Genomic DNA, 19028 nt, shown 5'->3' with positions numbered 1-19028 from the left:
TATCAGGGTGATGCTGGCCTCATAGAATGAATTCCAAAGCATTCCTTCCTCTGCAATTTTTTTGGAGTAGTTTGAGAAGGATAGGTATTAATTCTTCTTAAATATTTTTTTAGAGTCCTATTTGGTTACATCATATATGTGGGTTTTTTTGACTTTTTTTGACTTTTTTTTATTAGTTTCTGCTTTATAACAAAGTGAATCAGTCATACATACACATCTCACCTGTGAAACCATTGGTGCTAGATTTTTATTTGTTGGGAGTTATTTTTATTACTAATAAAATTATTTACTAGTAATTAGTCTGTTCAAATTTTCTTTTTTTTCCTGACTCATTCTTGGGACATTGTTTCTAGGAACTTAGCAATTTCTTCTAGGTTGTCCATTTTATTGGTGTTCATGGTGATCTCTTATGATACTTTGTATTTCTGGGGTGTAGGTTGTGATGTCTCCTCTTTCATTTCTTTATTTTATTTTATTTTATTTTATTTTAATTTTTGGCTGTGTTGGGTCTTCGTTGCTGTCCATGGGCTTTCTCTAATTGTGGCAAGTGGGCTCTTGTTGCAGTGGCTTCTTTGGTTGTAGAGCAAGGGCTCTAGGCACACGGGCTTCAACAGTTGTGGCACACAGGCTCAGTAGTTGTGGCTCATGGGCCCTAGAGCACAGGCTCAGTAGTTGTGGCACATGGGCTTATTTGCTCCATGGCATGTGGGATCTTCCTGGACTAGGGCTCAAACCCGTGTCCCCTGCATTGGCAGGAAGATTCTTAACCACTGTGTTACCAGGGAAGTCCTCCTCTTTCATTTATGATGTTGCTTATTTGGGCCCTCTCTCTTTTTTTCTTGATGAGTTTGTCTAAAGATTTATCAACTTTGTTTAGCTTTTCAAAGAACCAGCTCTTAGTTTCATTGATCTTTTATATTGCCTTTTTAGATCCTATTTCATTTATTTCTGCTCTGAAATTAATGACTTCTTTCCTTTCACTCAGTTTGGGTTTTCTTTGTTCTTATCTTTCTAGTTCTTTAGATGTAAGGTTAGATTGTTTATTTGAGATTTTTTCTTGTTTCCTGAGATAGACTTCCATCTCTATAAACTTCTCTCTTTGAACTGCTTTTTCTGGTGTCTCATAGATTCTGAATTGCTGTGTTTCTATTTTCATTTGTCACCAGGTTTTTTTTTTTTATTTTGTCTTTTGACTTCTTCAGTGACCTATTTGTTGTTTAGTAGCATGTTATTTAGCATCCATGTATTTGTGTTTTTTGCAGTTTTTTCTTATAGTTGATTTCTAGTCTCATACCATTGTCAGAAAAGATGCTTGATACGGTTTTAATCATCTTAAATTTATTGAAACTTGATTTCTGGCCTAGCATGTAATCTGTCCTGGAGAATGTTCTATGTGCACATGAAAAAAATATATATTCTGCTACTTTTGGATGAAATGTTATATATAATATATGTATATATAAATTTTAAGTCCATCTGGTCTAATGTCTCTGTGTCTTTTTTTTTTTTTGGTGGTATGCGGGCCTCTCAGCGCTGCGGCCTCTCCCGCTGTGGAGCGCAGGCCCAGTGGCCATGGCCCATGGGCCCAGCCGCTCCACGGCATGTGGGACCTTCCCGGACTGGGGCATGAACCCGCGTCCTCTGCATCGGCAGGTGGACTCTCAACCACTGTGCCACCAGGGAAGCCATAATGTGTCTTTTAAGACCAATATTTCCTTATTGATTTTCTGTCAGGAAATCTGTCCATTGAAGTAAGTGGGCTGTTAAAGTTCCCTACTATTATTGTGCTACTATCACTTTCTCCCTTTATGTCTGTTAATATTTGCTTTATGTATTTAGGTGTTCCTATATTGGGTGCATATATAATTGTTATATCTTCTTGTTGGAATTACCCCTTTATCATTATTTAATATCCTTCTTTGTCTCTTGTTACAGTCTTTGTTTTAAAGTCTCTTTTGTCTGATATAAGTATTTCTATCTCAGCTTTATTTTTATTTCCACTTGCATGGAATACCGTTTTTCATCCCCTTTCAGACTGTGTGTCTTTTTACATCTGAAGTGAGTCTTTTGTAGGCAGCATATTATGAGTCTTATATTTTTAATCTGTTCAGAAACCCTGTGTGTTTTTATTGGAGCATTTACTCCATTTACACTTCAAGTAATTATTGATAGGGGTGTACTTATTGCCATTTTGTTAATTCTTTTCTGATTGTTTACATAGTTCTTTTTTGTTCCTTTCTTCTTCTTTTGTTCTTTTCCTTTGTGATTTGATGACTATCCTTTGTGTTATGTTTGGATTCCTTTCTCTTTGTGTGTGTGTGTGCCTATTATAGGTTTTTGGTTAATGGTTACCATGAGGTTCATAAATAAATAAATAAATAAATAAATACACACACATGCACACATATACACACACATTACACATATATAAATAATCATATACATGATTGTTTTAAGTCGATGATCTCTTAAGTTCAAACTCATTCTGATACCTCTGCATTTTTACTCCCCCCATGCTAAATGTTTTTGACATCATGTTTTACTGCTTATTGTGGATATAGATTATTTTACTACCTTTGTCTTTTAAGCTTCCTACTAGGTTTATAAGTGGTTGATCTCTTGTTTATACTGTATACTTACATTTACCATTGAGATTTTTCCCATCATAATTTTCATATTTCTAATGGTGTTCTTTTCTGCTTTGTGAAGTCCCTTTAACATTTCTTTTAAAGCCTGTTTAGTGGTACTGAACTCTTTTAGCTTTTTCTTTTCTGTAAAACTCTCTGTCTTTCAAATTGGAGTAGCCTTGCCATTAAAGTATTTTTGGTTGTAGGGTTTTCCTTTTCATCACTTTGAATATATCATGTCACTCCCTTCTGGCCTGCAGAGCTTCTGCTCTAAAGTCAGCTGAGAGTCTTATGGGAGTTCTTTTGTATGTAACTAGTTGCTTTTCCCTTGCTGCTTTTCAGATTCTTGTTTTATTTTTAATTTTTTCTATTTTAATTATAATGCATCTTGGTGTGGACCTCTTTAGGTTCATCTTGTTTGGCACTTTTTGTGCTTCCTGAACATGGATGTCTCCTTCCAAGATTAGGGAAGTTTTCAGCTTTTATTTCCTCAGATAAGTTCTTTGCCTCTTCTCTCTCTTCTCTTTCTTGGACCCTTATAATTTCAAACATTTATAGGTTTGATGTTGTTTCAAAGGTCTCATAAAATATCTTCATTTAATTTTTTTTCTTTTTTCCACTAAGCTTGGATGATTTCCATTACTCTGTCTTCCAGTCCACTGATCCATTCCTCTGTATCATTGAATCTGCTGTTGATTTTGTCTAGTGTATTTTTGACTTGAATTGTTGTATTTTTCACTTTTATTGTTGTATTTTTCTGCTCTGTTGGTTGTTCTTAGTTTTTCTCTGTGTTACAGTTTTCACTGTGTTCATCTATCCTTCTGCCAGGTTCATTGAGCATCTTTATGAGCATTACCTTGAACTCCTTATTGGGTAGATTGCTTACCTCCACTTTGTTTAGTTCTATTTCTGAGGTTTTGTCTTGTTCCTTCATTTGAAACATTCCTCTGTCTCTTCGTTTTACCTAAATTTCTATGTTTGTTTCTACGTATTAGGTAGGTTGGTTACATTTCTTAGTCTCAGAGAGGTATCCTTATGTAGGAAATGACTTGTTGGGCCCAGTACTGCACTCCTCTCTGGTCACCAGAACCATATGTTCTAGGTTGACCCCTGTGTATGCCCTTCTGTTTTAGCAGGGCTGACTACTGTGGGTGCAATGGTAGGTGGATCTGGTTCCCAGCCTGGTTGATTCCAGGTCCTGTCTCTAGCAGTGGCTGCTGACCTGCTGGTGGGTGAGGTTAGGTCCTGGCTTGGCTGGCTTCCTGGCCCATGGCATGCTGGGTGTGTTGCAGGCCTGCTGGCAGGCAGGGCCAAGGTCCGGCACAGTTGTCTGAATGGCCTGGGGTGGTGGTCCTGGGGCTAGTGCTGTCCTGCTGGTGGCCAGGTTAGGGTCCCAGGGTCACTGATTCCTGGGCCCCAGAAGGCACAGGACTGGTACTGGCCCTTTGCTTAAATTATTCTTTTATTCCATATTCTAAGGAAATAGTTAAGGAATGTTCTACAATTTTGCTTTTGTTCACTGATAATTTGTCCATTAAAATATTTTTTCTTATAAATCCAAGCTTTGTATCAATATTGTAGAACTTTAAATTCATCTAATGATGATTTCATGAATATTTGTTTTAGACAAAATTATAATACAGATACAGTTGGACAATTTCTAGATAGAAGGCTATATGAAGAAAAAAATTAAAAATCGCCTTTCAGTCAACTTTATTCTTCAAATTTGTATATGTTTTGATCATTCCAAATAATATTTGAGTTGAAAAATTCCTGATCTTTTGAGAATTTAAATTTTATGAATGATGGTTTTTCCAGGCTACTTGAAGAACAATTTTTTTTCTGTATATACAAAGCTACTTAATAACATAAAATTTCATGAAAATACCAATGCTTAGTTTCTAAAAAGAAAAAAGCAAGTACTTATATTTAGCTATATCTGCACAAATGTATTATGTTATAAATCAAAACATCAAAGTTTTATAGCTTGAAACCATAAGGTTTGACTGACATATCTGGTGTGTTTCATATAATAAAATTGATGCTACTAGATGGTCATGATTCTAAGTAAAGGCTTTATTGACTACCACCATGAAAATGTAACAAAGTACTCAATGTGATGTGTTCTTTGAATGCACTAAAAAACAGGTAATTCTATAGGATACTGCTAAGTAACTAGCTAAGTCATCACATTGAAGAGCAAATTGGCAGAATTGTGAAGAGAGTAATACTGTTCTGGTATTAATAGCTTCCCCTTTTTTGCCCACATTACCTTCAATTCATGCTATCAATGACCTCATGATACCTGCTTTGTGCCAAAGTTCCTATAGTAAACTAAACTCCCACGTGAGAAATCCATCGAAGAGCCTGAATAAGGCACCTTTTAAATGAATGCATGTTTAATAATAAAAGTACAACCATATTGGCAGGACCATTGGGTCAGAGTCACAGCTGGTAGACGTGGTCCACAGAAAGAAGTTGTAATTTATTGCCTCTTAGGTAGTAGCTTGTTGTACCTGTTTATGTCTTGTATTTTCCAAAGTTGTATTTCATTTCAACTAATTGGAGGTGTTGTAAAATGAAAGGCCTGGTCTGATTTGCTGTTAGACTTTCTTTGTTGCCCTTTAAAAATGCCAAATGGGAGGAAAAAATTGAGAAGAAAATTTATGCACTGGGAAGCAGGTTGGGAGGAGCTACTGTTAGGGAGGGTGAAAATTCAGATATTTAGGTTCAGAAATTTAGTAGAGACCAGCTGTACATTTAAGCATACATTTTTGAAAGATATTAATAAGAAATCTGTTTGATTATGTTTGCTAAAGAAAATATTTTCTCTCTTAAGCTAGGGGAACTATGTAAACAGCTGCAAATTGAGGTAACTCTATTCCACTAACCGCCTCTACTACAACTACTGCATAAAAGCAGAAACATACTCATTAAATATAGCTGAAAACCATATCATTAGCATGGATATCTCGTGCATGAACTACCTTATCCAAAGCAAAATAAAGCCTTTTCTGCAAGCAGTTTATAATGTGTAAAATTTTGTTGGTGTTTATTAACAAGAAATAAAGCAATTTCAATTCATCTACTGACTTAAGGTCCCATTGATGCAGTTGAGATTTGAGTTTTTAACAGCATCTTGCCCTATCTTAGATAAAAAATAATCTGCATTTTTTGTAGCCTGAACTTGTACTTTATGGGAAATCTAAATGTACATTATAGAATGTCAACTTTTTAGTTAAATAGATTATGATATGTTTAAAAAGAGAAGCTGGCTATTTTTTCTTTGTTTTTCATTTGTAATATCCTGAACATTGAAGAAATTTTGGGAAAAGTTGCTCAATGTAAAAGCCAATTCTCTTTAGCGTATCTCTGAATGCCTTCACAGCCTAACTTAGGCAATGGAGTTCTCTAAACCTTAACTCAAATATTCAATAATAATTGATGTGAGTACAACCAAAATATATTTTAAAACTAATGAAGAGTAAAGCACATCTTCTAACTTGATTTTCCCTACATAAATATTTGAAGATGTGAAGTAGTAGATCCTTACTGGGTATCTGTGTTCAATGTCTAATCAATATTTTGAGGCCAGGAGATCTTATTTTAGAGTCCACAAATCCTGGGGTTTTGTTAATTAAATTCAAACGGTATGCAAATTTAGACCGAGAAAATGACATCTCTATTTTCCTTATCCTCTAACTAAAAACTAACATTTCTTTTCATTTTGAAAGTGGGCAACTGACCACTGTAATATTGGCCATACTTACTACTTTGTCAGCAATAGACAGCACAGATAATTTCGTGTCACATAAAAGTTGCAATAATTATACTAAAATAAATTTAACCTCATCTTATTTCAAAATTATGATCATTTTAGACCTGATGCTAAATCTTGTTATCCAGTGTGTTAAAATGAAGCAAGTATATTACTATATTATAAAAATATAAAGATATTTTGATAGCTATATTTCAATATAACTTTTTTATTTGTAAATGAGTATATTACAAGTTTGTACTTCAAGTGGTTATTCTAAAGATATAGTGCTTAGAATCTTATCTGACACACAGTATTTGCTACAGTTACCTGCTTTTAGAGATTTCATAATTCTACTGTATATACAGAGCATGTTTCCATGAAACTTAGCCACATAAGACAGGATGTAATGTGTAGCAAAAATGAACAATGGAAGTGATAATTATTTTAGGAATCCAAAGAAAGCAATAAATTAGAATTGTCTAGTATTTCTCTAGGATGGCTTCATGGAGATAAAAGATTGGCCTTAGCTGGGTTTGACAGAGGAAATCCTATGGTGTCCTCAAACTTGTAAAGTTGGATTTATCATAGTGCATGCCTGCATTGGTGAGTGTAAAATCTGGTATGGATTTTAGGACCACTTTGGGGTGCCTTGAGGTACAAAATGATGAATTATTTCGTTGACAGTCTCAAAATTTGCCTATGTGATTACTGCTGTTGCTCTCATGAAAAATTGCTATTGCTCAAGAAAAGCAGTGTGGCAGGGTATGGAAACATGGGTCCCTGAATCAGCTGGCCATGTTTTTAAATCCCGTCTCTGTAGTTTTGGGCAAATTGCTTAAATTCTTTAAATTTTTTCATATGAAATTCTGTTTGCTTAATCACTCAGCAAATATTTATTATTTGCCTATTTTGTGCCAGGTACTATGCTAGGTTCTGAAGATAAGGCAAATAAGGTACATAGATCCAACATGGAATTTAAAGTCTCTAAAAGAAAACTATACCTACCTCAAAGTGTTGTATTGAGGATTAGGAGTATCATAAATTCATGTTGTAAAATTGTAAAATGTAAATAGAGCAAAATATTTAAACTTTATGGCACCTTGTCTAGCCTATAGTAGGTCCCCAATAAATGGTAGCTGATATTACTGTTACAAACTCTTAGAAGTATTTTAAGTGTTTTGAGGCAATTCTAATACAGAGCCAGATTTGAAAATCACTGACTTAGAACAGTGGTTGTCAAACTTGTCTGCATATTGGAATTATTCGGGGTAGCTTACAAACTACTGATCATTGGCCCCACCCCCAGACATTCTGATTTACTTGAACTCAGGTGTGGCCTGGGTGTTGGCATTTTGAAAATCTCCTCAGGTAATTATAACTTGCAGCCAAGGTTGTGCACAACTGAGAAAATACCAAGCACTCAAATCTGCTAAACATAGTGCATTCAACTTTTTATTTTCATTTTCTGCCCTAAATCCTTGATGATAGTACTTATTAGGGATTTTGACAAATGCAACTTTATAATGACAAGACTCCTCATATAACATAAAACTGGAGAAACATAAGGATGACGAGCCTGTTCATTTATCATATATTACTTTGCGTAGTGTTACAATGATAAGGATACGTAGAGCCAGGTTTGAACAGCAGCACTGGAGAGCATCTACCTATTTACATTTTAGCAAGAACTAAGGTGAGGGTGTTATGTTATTGCTGTCATCCTCATCATCATTTCACCACTACTTACTGGGTTTTATAGCCAGACACTGAGAAATCGTGTGTGTGTGTACACTTCTTATAACAACACTATGAGCTAATTTAATATTATCTCATTTAGAGATGAGTAAAAAGAGATTTATGATAAATAACTTGACCATGGTAATCAGCCTAGTAAGTTTCAAACTCTGGATTTAAACACAATTCTGCCAGACTTCAAAACATGCACACTTAATTACTTTATACTGTCTCATAAAGAGATGACCCTTACCTATATTTTAGAATTCTTTCATTGTTCTGATCAGAAAATATTCCTTCATACTCTTGTGTGTCATCTGGCTTTTGATTTGTTGCTCTTCTAGATTCCCTGTGTTTATGTATGCTTTCATTGTGACACTTAAGCTGGTATTAATCTGCAATTTTATCTGATATGTAGTATCTGCTTTAATACTTATACAAAGGTAAATATGATTATTCTATATTACAAATGAGGAAACTGAGGCTCACAAGTTAGATAAGTTGCAATTGTTGACATCTAGTTAGTATAGAAACCAGTATCAGAGCTCAGAAATACCAAAGTACATGCTTTCAACAACTACAACTATTCTATCCAACTCCCTCTTCCATATGATTTTCCATTCCCCACCCAGACATCCAACAATTATTTGCAACAGAACCAGACACTCAGGGCCGGGGTGAGGGCGGGTGGGAAGCCGACCTAGGCTTCAGCTTCTTAGGAGAAATTGAAGCCCATCAATTTAAGATTGCGTAAAAATTAAAATTAACTTGATATGAAAGCATGGAACCTCATATTTTTAAAAGGGACATATGGTCAGAAGAAAGGAAATAATATTCACTGCTATACCAATTATTTTGTGCCTCAAGTCACCAAGAAAAATGCATAATGTAATTTGTTAAATGAGTTGAAGTCTAAGATTCATTTCAGAGATGACTAAATAAAAGGGAAAAATGGTTTTGGAGCTTCAGTATGTAAGTTACAGTTATCTAGAAAATTAACTTATATTACTACTTTATTTTCTAATTGTATAAAATAAGTGTATGTGTAATACAACAGCTCCCTTCTGGTAGATTACTATCACTGAATTGGAATTTAATGTTTTCCTTTCAGTTTTTATCTGAGGATCGTATAAAAAGCAATTCACGACCATACTTGCTGTGGTATTTTTCTTGAGGACATATCCTCAATGTTATTTATAAAGACATGGACATAAACACTGATACATACACACTCCTTTCACACGTATTTCTAGTTTAGTTAAAAGTAAGCTTCCGATGAGTAACTAATACGCTTTACAATAATGAATATGGATTAAATTTGTCTTAGAAGTGTTTAAAACACCAACTGTATTAAAAGTGATTTTTATAGATGCAAAGTTGCCTGTCAAATGTATAGATGGCTTTTTAATAAAGTGATAATAAAGTAATTAGACCAGCATTTTCCATAGCTCCTACTAGAGAACATTAATTTCATGGGGTGTTTAAAGTTGGCATGCAAAAAAAAAATCCCTTAATAAGTTTGCAAACACTAGGTTAAATGGATATATATATATAAGTTTGCAAACACTAGGTTAAATGGATACACACACACACGCGCGCGCACACACACACACACACACACACATAGTTTTCTCACAGGATTTCCCAGTGCCTTTAATGTGTACATTTTGATTTCCCAAAAGGAGAATATATTGTGAACAATTTCCTGAACTTATTAGACCATTGAATCGTTTGTTTACAGGGTGTTCTATAAAACGCAGAAGAGAAAATGTTGCTTTAGATATTTTAATGAATAATGAAGGCTTTGGGGATTTCTATTTACACTGAATTAAAGGAAGAGAATGGCAGTAGACTTGTAGCAAGGCTTGCTTATTTTGCCTCTCTCTAGTTTGATAACAGCTGTTTTAATGGTTTCCAGTTACACGAAGATAGCCTTGTTCAGTCATGGTCAATCTGGAGAAGAGCCAGATTCTAGGTACATATGGGATATACATACTTCAGAAGTGAAAAGCATCATGGGACTTCATCCCAAAAGAATGGAAGAAACATTTCTTAATACTGAGTATTTTCCCTCCCTCCCTCTTTCTTTCCTTCTTTCCTTCTCCCTCTCTCTCTCTCCCTCCCTCACTCCCTTCCTTCCTTTCTTCCTTCCTCTCTCTCTCTCTCTCTCTCTCTCTCTCTCTTTCTTTCTTTCTTTCTCTTTTTGTAACTGTATGATTCAATTTATACTATGAGCAAGTCAGGCAAAATTAGTCTGTGGTGATAGAAGTCAGAATAATGATGACCTCTGACGGGTAGGAACTGACTGGGACAGACATGAAAGAAACTTCTAGATGACAAAAAGGTGCTATATCTTGATCTAGGTGAAGATTATATATATATATATATATATATATATATAAACAGCTTACATATATATGTAAAAATTTATCAAGCTCTTTACTGAAGGTGTATGTACATTATTGAATACAACCTTTACATTAACAGAATAAAATCTTCAAACTTAGGTAATATCTATCTGTGTGTGTATGTATATATATATATATATATATATATATTTTCTTGCCTATTTAATACAGATTTCTTAATGCAGATATTTAAAGGGACCTCTGCACTGCCCTGGCAACCATATCAACACAGAGAATGAATGAATGACTACACATAGATAAATAGTATTTGCAGGTTTGCACATATATCTAGCATTTACTCTTAGAGAATGACATACCAAAGAAAGGATGGACAGTGGGAGCAGTATGCACCAGTGAGGAGAAAGATTTTATCAATGGCATTGTTTAGACTTGCTGGTGCATGGTGATATTAACAACAACAACAACTTTCAGGAATTTTATCATTGTTTTTAAATTCTCCAAAAGCAGTGCACTCCCTCTGTGCCTGCACCTGGAGTGGACCACATCTACTACCCTGTACTTGGTATCCCACTGCTGTTAGAATTGTTTTTAAATAAATCTCTACTTAAGACACTAAATTGCTAACAAACTTATACAAAATAATGATTAATTTGTACATATTTTAAAAACATCTAACACAAATTTCTGCCAATACTCAACATTTTCACATATGCTAAGATTTAATATTCAAAACTGAAAAAATATGGAAAAAACTGAAAAAAAAATATAGAAAAAAGAGTGGCATGAATCTGACCGTAGAAATGAGTACTTATAAACATTGGCATGCTTATTTTGAAATTTACTCAATAAAACCTATTAAAATCAAGCACCTTGGAAATCTCAGTTGTATAAATTTACCCCCATATGGCCGTGTCCTTCATTAAGTAATACTTAAATTGATTACATGTATCTCTCATTTCTATGTTTTAAATGTACAACATACTTAAAGTGGACTGAATTATGTCCTTAGCCAGATACCAAATAAAAAGGGCCATTGTTAATTGGCCTCCTGTAGGCTCTCTATCTCTACCTCTTGTCTGCTATAACTCTAATTTTAGCTGCTTGAAGACCTTGTAATTCTTTCTCTTGCCAGATATTTTCACTGGCTTTGTGCTATGCCCTCTAGTCCCTGATCCAAAATTACTTTTGCCCCAGTGATTACATCCTCTCTTTCTTCTCAGAAAGAAATGACATAGTATAAGCCTATTACTCCTTTTATCTGGAGAAAATTGGGAAAAAACCTTCAGGTCCTGCTAGATAAATAAAGGGTCCAGATGTTTTTCATCAACATAACTCACCCATCTAGAATGTGAAGAGGACAGTAGTGGTACTTTATTGGGAGTAATAGAACTATAGAAAATATAATAGCTAATTGATTATGGGATAAATGCCACTGATCACTAGAAAATAAGATGAAAATTTATTTGTATTCTGAATTATTAATGAAATTATGATATCAATATTCTAATGTATAGAGATCACTGCTTAGGTTAACCCTCTAGGATTTCAGACAGTATTGAGTGGGACCAGGATGTTAACAAAATTCTTAGGAGTTAATCATCTATATCTTAATTTGAATTGTGGTACGCTACATTAAATTTTCTGCTTAAAGAAAAGAAGACAACCTCCTTTCATCTGTGACTAGTGCCACTCAATTTCATACATTCAGTTCTGCAACTTTACAAGAGACATGTAGTGAGGTGGATGGACCTAGAGACTGTCATACAGAGTGAAGTAAGTCAGAAAAAGAAAAACAAATACCGTATGCTAACACATGTATATGGAATAAAAAAAATGGTTCTGATGAACCTTGGTACAGGACAGGAATAAAGATGCAGATGTAGAGAATGGACTTGAGGATACAGGGAGGGGGAAGGGTAAGCTGGGATGAAATGAGAGAGTAGCATTGACATATATACACTACCAAATGTAAAATTGATAGCTTATGGGAAGCAGCCGCATAGCACAGGGAGATCAGCTTGGTGCTTTGTGACCACCTAGAGGGGTGGGATAGGGTCAATTTGAGGGAGACACAAGAGCGAGGAGATATGGGGATATATGGATATGTATGGCTGTTTCACTTTGTTATAAAGCAGAAAGTAACACACCATTGTAGAGCAATTTTACTCCAATAAAGATGTTTAAAAAAAAATAAGAAAGAAAAGGCAAATGTTGAAAGAGTCAGAAATTTAAGAGAAACCAAAAACTTTCTAAATTTGAAGTAAAAAATGGTGCCTATTTCTTAATTTCATTCAGATGCTCACAGCTTTGATTCTCTGACAGCCTGTTTTATTGATATTATTGTTGCTACTTTTATATGAAATGGACAATTTCGACCAGTTTTCATTCCCCCATAAGAAACTTTGTGTAGCAGAAATAATACTAGATTTTAGTCTAGAAGATCTGAGTTTGAATACTTGGTCCTCCATATACAAACTTGTTGACTTTAACATTATTTTAAGATTATAATTAAGTTATATTAAATTATTTTCATTGTATAGAAGAGGAAAAATCCCTCTAACTAAAGTGCCTTAAGGAGGATAGTATAAACATATTGGTATGTTTCTCCAGTCTCTTTATCTGTACATTATATTTTACTTAGCTGTTACAGTTTGCATTTAATGCTATACTGCATTTCCACTTATATTTTTAGCATTATCACTTTGACATGTCACTCAACAGCTAACACAATTAAATGTTTCTGTGTCCAACATTTTTATAACTATCATTTCAAAATCATCACATAACCCCATTTTCTTTTTTTCTTTCTTTATTATATTCTGATATGTTCTTGCTTATTTATTTATATGTTTAATTTTAATCTCTGACTCTCTCCGTATGAATGTAATTTTCATGAGAGCAGAGGTCTTGTGTGTGTTGTTCAATGTATGATATATTATAGCTGTTGAAGATATCTTTAAATTATTTAATTTTAATTAATTACTTGCTGGAAAATAATCCACTGATTGGAAATACATTTATCCATTCCTTTATTTGACACTATTGTAAGAAACATTGTGATCAACACCTTCTAGCTCTCTATATATTTTGAAATATTTCATAGGCTGAATACATATATCAAAGGGCATGCATTTTTAAATAAGCAAGTCATTTAACTTTTTAAAATTTCAATGTCCTCATCTGTAAAATAAGTATAAAATTTTATAGCAATATCATCATCTGGGCTTGTTGAGATGTTCAAATGATGTAATAGATGGGAAGTGCCTTGTAAATTCTAGAGTAATATATTCATGAAAGTACTATTATTATATCTTGAAAGTGCTTATGAGCAAGTATTCATTTTTATATGTGATATTTATTATATAAAATTGAACTATGATACTGCATTATGGAAGAATCACTCAGGATACCATGCTTTAAGAAATCTTAAGACTGCTGCCTAATAAAGTTGTGAGTAGACCTGGAGTTCATGTTACAAAGTAGTGTATACATTTTTAGAAGAAACACTAGGGTTTAAATATATGTTGTGAGTAGGGAAGTGGTGTGTGTTGGTAGAGGAGGAGGCGGCGGCAACAGGAACCTGAAGGGGTAGGCTTGTGGAGTCGGGAAGAGCTAGGAACAAGATGAAGGTGAAGATGCTGAGCCGGAACCCGGACAGCTATGTCCGCGAAACCAAACTGGACTTACAGAGAGTTCCAAGAAACTATGATCCTACCTTACATCCTTTTGAGGTCCCACGAGAATATGTAAGAGCTTTAAATGCCACCAAACTGGAATGGGTTTTTGCGAAACCGTTCCTTGCTTCCCTGGATGGTCACCGAGACGGAGTCAGTTGCTTGGCAAAACATCCGAAGAGTCTGGCTACTGTCCTTTCTGGGGCATGTGATGGAGAGGTTAGAATTTGGGACTTAACTAAACGAAAATGTATTCGTATGATACAAGCACATGAAGGTTTTGTACGAGGAATATGTACTCGCTTTTGTGGAACTTCCTTTTTTACTGACACTCAGAAGTGGGATTAAAACAAGATGAGTAGGGACTTCCCTGGTGGCGCACTGGTTAAGAATCCGTCTGCCAACGTAGGAGACACGGGTTTGATCCCTGGTCTGGGAAAAGTCCCACATGCTGCGGAGCAACTAAGCCCGTGCGCCACAACTACTGAGCCTGCGCTCTGGAGCCCGTGCTCCGCAACAAGAGAAGCCACTGCAATGAGAAGCCCATGCACCAAGAGTAGCCCCCACTTGCCACAACTAGAGAAAGCCTGTGCACAGCAATGGGGACCCAAGGCAGCCCCCCCCAAAAAAAAAAAAAAGCAAGCCACTTTAAAAAAAGAAACAAAACAAGATGAACAATTTGTACTCCTTTGTCTGTTATTAATACATCATTGAAGGATTTTTGTGTATGATAAAATATACATAACATAAGATTTACCATTCTAACCATTTTTAAGTGTACATTTCAGTGGCATTAAGTACATTGACATCATTGTACACCATCACCACTATCACCTTCCCAGACTGAAACTCTGTACCCATTAAACACTAACTCCACACCTCCCACCCCTACCTCCCACCCCCGAGCTCCCGGTAATCACTGTTGGACTTTGTGTCTCTGTGTGTCCCTGTGTGTCGCATTTATTTCATTTAGTATAAAGTCCTTAAGGCTCATCCATGTTGTAGCATGTATCAGAATTTCTTTCCCTTTTGGGGCTGAGTGATATTCCATTGTGTGTATGTGCCACGTTTTGTTTATCCATTCATCCATCAATGGACGTTTGGGTTGTTTCCAACTTTTGGCTTTTGTGAATAATGCTATCATGTACAAATACCTGTTCAAGTTCATGGAAAGCTTTTTAATAGGGGAATGACAGAATCTAAGCTGAGCTTTGAGATTTTGACAGCAGTAAGTGATCAGTTTGGAGGCTGTTTTAATAGTCTGCATAAGCAATAATAGTCACTCCTGGGGAGTGAAAACAGTTGAAAGTAGTTGTTAGGTTTAGAAACATTTTTATTTTGGGGATTAGAAACAGTTTTATGGAGGTATAATTGACATATAGTACTGTGTCAGTTTAAGGTGTACAGCAATAATGATTTGACTTACATGCATCATGAAATGATTATCACAGTAAGTTTAGTGAACATCCATCATTTCATATAGATACAAAATTAAAGAAATAGAAAAAAATATATATATATATATGTTGTGAGTAAACAAAATGCAAACTGGCAAGATAGCAGTATGTAACTGGTGCTGGTATGTGCACTAAGTCCTATGGTTTATAGGAGAGAGTAATAGGATATCGTTGGGCCCATACGAATGGGTGGGCAGGTCTGGCATGACATAAGGATAGGGAAATGTGGTTATTTAAACTTTTGTTCACAGCGTGAGCTGAAAAATTACTTTCTAGTCTGAAGTACTGAGAATTAGAGATATAAATTAAAAATAATAGATGTATGTGAGAAATGAAGAGGAAAGGTTGACAAGTCTGGGTAACTGTATCATTATATAAGGGGTGAGCAAGATGAAAGAGTTTCCCATCCTTATCTGAGAGAATGAGTATTTTCAAGGGAAAATTAGGAAGTAATTAGATCATTTAAGGGCATTCAGAGAAATGTTCAGTAGGCAATATACATCAGGGAATTTGAGCTCTGAGGATAGGATAAGTCAATCCTACAGCTCTAGAGAAGATAACTGAAGGTATGAGACAGAATTCACCAGAGTAATTAGTTTAGAACAGTAATTCCATGGTGAGGAACTGAGCCTCTAACACATGCTCACATTTGGAGAAAGCTTGGGGAAAGATAAAAACAACAGAGGTAAAGAAACCAGTAATTCGAGAAGTAGAAGATGAAACTAAATAATGACGTACCTTTCAAACCAAAAGACTGAAAGCACTCCAAAGGTAGCCTTAGACCAGTCACCAGTGTCAAATGCTGCAGAAAATTTGAGATAAAGTACAAAAAAAACTGACTGGATTTTGTACTTACAACATTAATTACCTTCAACAAAACAGGTTTGGGGAATTGTGGAGTTAGAAAAAAAATAAATCTATGAAATTAAGAAGTGGAAGAGTTGTGGTTTAATGAGCACACTTTCAGGATTTTCACAATTTCAGGGTCAGAAACTCAATTTGATCAATTTACCAGAGGAAACTCAACTCTTAGGGATTGCTAACTGAACTCCTAAGAGAGTAGTTTTTTAAAGCAAAGAGTAGCGATATATTTGTTAACACTAAGTAATAAAGCTGCCAAGTGGAATAGAAGACTCCTATTGACTAACTTGTGTGTTGTCTGTCCAGTGGGAAAATCAAGTCAATATTAGAGAGTTGCTTGGTAAGAGATCAGTACAGTGATTTCAATAGAGACTGTGTAAGTCAGAATTACCCACTGTGGAGATAAACCTCTAGACGACGTGGGAATATTAAGAGAGAAAACACTCAGGTAGATGAGTTTAAGAGCACTATTAATAGATTGGTTGTACTAAAATTTGATTAACGGAAAAGTGCCTTTATTTCCAGTGCCAAGTAAAAGTGAATATGAAATTGAGAAAATAGATCCTTTGACAAAAGATTTTCCCAAAACAATAATTGATTATCACTTTAGTAAATACCAGGGTATTTGGACAAACTCAAATTCCTATAGTGCTATTTGATTAGACGTATTACACATAAGTACACATTTATACTGATATACATATACACCCACATACATTCATGCCCACAAAACAGCCATAGAAGAAAAGTCCTGAATCTTTGATCTGAATACCTCTAGATTGCTGTTCTCCATGACTTTTAGAAACTCTTCTGCAGCGTCAGGGCTTAGCTAGGACATAACCAAGTAAGCTTAAAATTATAAGAAAGTCTTACACCTATTTTTCTATTCTGATTTGGAATATCTCACTATTTTCCCCTATTCTGAAACTCTTTCTTTAACTAAATGTGTACCAGAAGTCAAGTTCTACCTACAAATTTTTTTCTCTTATGTCAGATTTTCCGAACATGTGTCCAACAGGTATGAAGTACATGCAGATGTTAAGCTTCCTAAATATCCCAAATGAGGAGCAGATTACATTTGAAGAGTCTGTTTTCCCAGCTAAGTTTACTCCATCTCATATTCCGTAGTCTATCACACTTTTCTGAGTTTCTTTAAGCTTTGAGACCATCTCTAGCTTTCTTTTATTCTAGCAAAGAATGAAAACATATTTTTTTCTCTTTACACTAGCAAACACAATGTTGAAAATTTAAAGGAACTAAAAGAAAAATCTGCACAAAAATGTATTGATGATGTTACAGAGTATGTCTGTGGCACACCTAAGGTTGCATGTATACTTTACTTCTTTTCTCAGTCCTTAACTTTGTCTAGGCTGGGTTCAAAACATAAAACATAAATGATAGGGAATTCCCTGGTGATCCAGCGTTTAGGACTCGGCACTTTCACTGCTGTGGCCCTAGGATCAATCCCTGGTTGGGGAACTAAGATCCCAAAGGGTGGCCAAAAAACCAAAACAAAATCAAAAACAAACAAAAAACACATAAACAATAGAAATTGTTTGAGGGAAATTGGGGAAATCCCAGTAGGAAGGCAGATAAGAGCTATAGATCCCCATCCCCCACAACCTCCTTATTACTCATGTTCATGAGTGAATAGGTGAAGGACGGATACGAATTTAGCTCTGCAGATGAACTAACAGATGAGCAGGTCTGTAGATGAACAGGTTCTGCTTTAGTCTCTAATCTCTCACTATCAAGTTGCCAAAGACATCTTAAGATCTGATTCAGAAAATGACCTTCACTCAGTTTCAAACTGCCCTGCTCTATTCTTGACTCACATTGGGACAGATTCTGAGGTGTAATTTATGCTTCAGAGCTCTCTATGGGGTCAGACTTAGCCTGGGACTGCCTGAATACAAATCCTGCTTGATTTCTTCCCTTTCTCTGTACTGATTTCCCCCTTCTCTTATTGTTTTCTCTAGGGAGCACCTTGTTAATAAATGAATCCTTCTCTTAGGATTCATCTTGGAGACTACAACCTAAGATAGACCCACTTATTACAGTCACCTGTGATGCCTCTTATGATTGTTGATTCTTGGCCCAACCCAAGGGGTGAAATCTACATTTTTAACAAAAACACTAGATAATGCTTATATACAATAAAATTAAGAACTGATGGTCTGAATCATAATTATTAACCAGTTATGGGCAATTCTCAACATAGGTTTCCAATGCATCCTACTGACTTTGCTTCCCTAAATGATCAACACCATCTTCCCTTGATACCTTGATACCTTTGTCATATCACCTCCCTCCAATATCCAGAATGACAAACATAAATAAACATTTTTCTATATAGTTTCTTTCATAAAATAAATCCCAAACATCAATTACTTTGTACAGATTAGAGGTTTTAAAATGAAATATAATAGTTACTCTTAGATTTCTGAATTTATATAAGTTATGAACAATACTATAAAAGGTGAATAAATCTAATTATGATTTTGAATGTGCTTTTAGAATAAGGTTTGAGTTCCCAAGTTTGCTTA

This window comes from Mesoplodon bidens (genome assembly GCF_964165515.1).
Source record: "Mesoplodon bidens genome assembly, chromosome: X".
Taxonomy (NCBI): Eukaryota; Metazoa; Chordata; class Mammalia; order Artiodactyla; family Ziphiidae; genus Mesoplodon; species Mesoplodon bidens.
Note: the sequence above shows the minus strand (reverse complement) of the source record.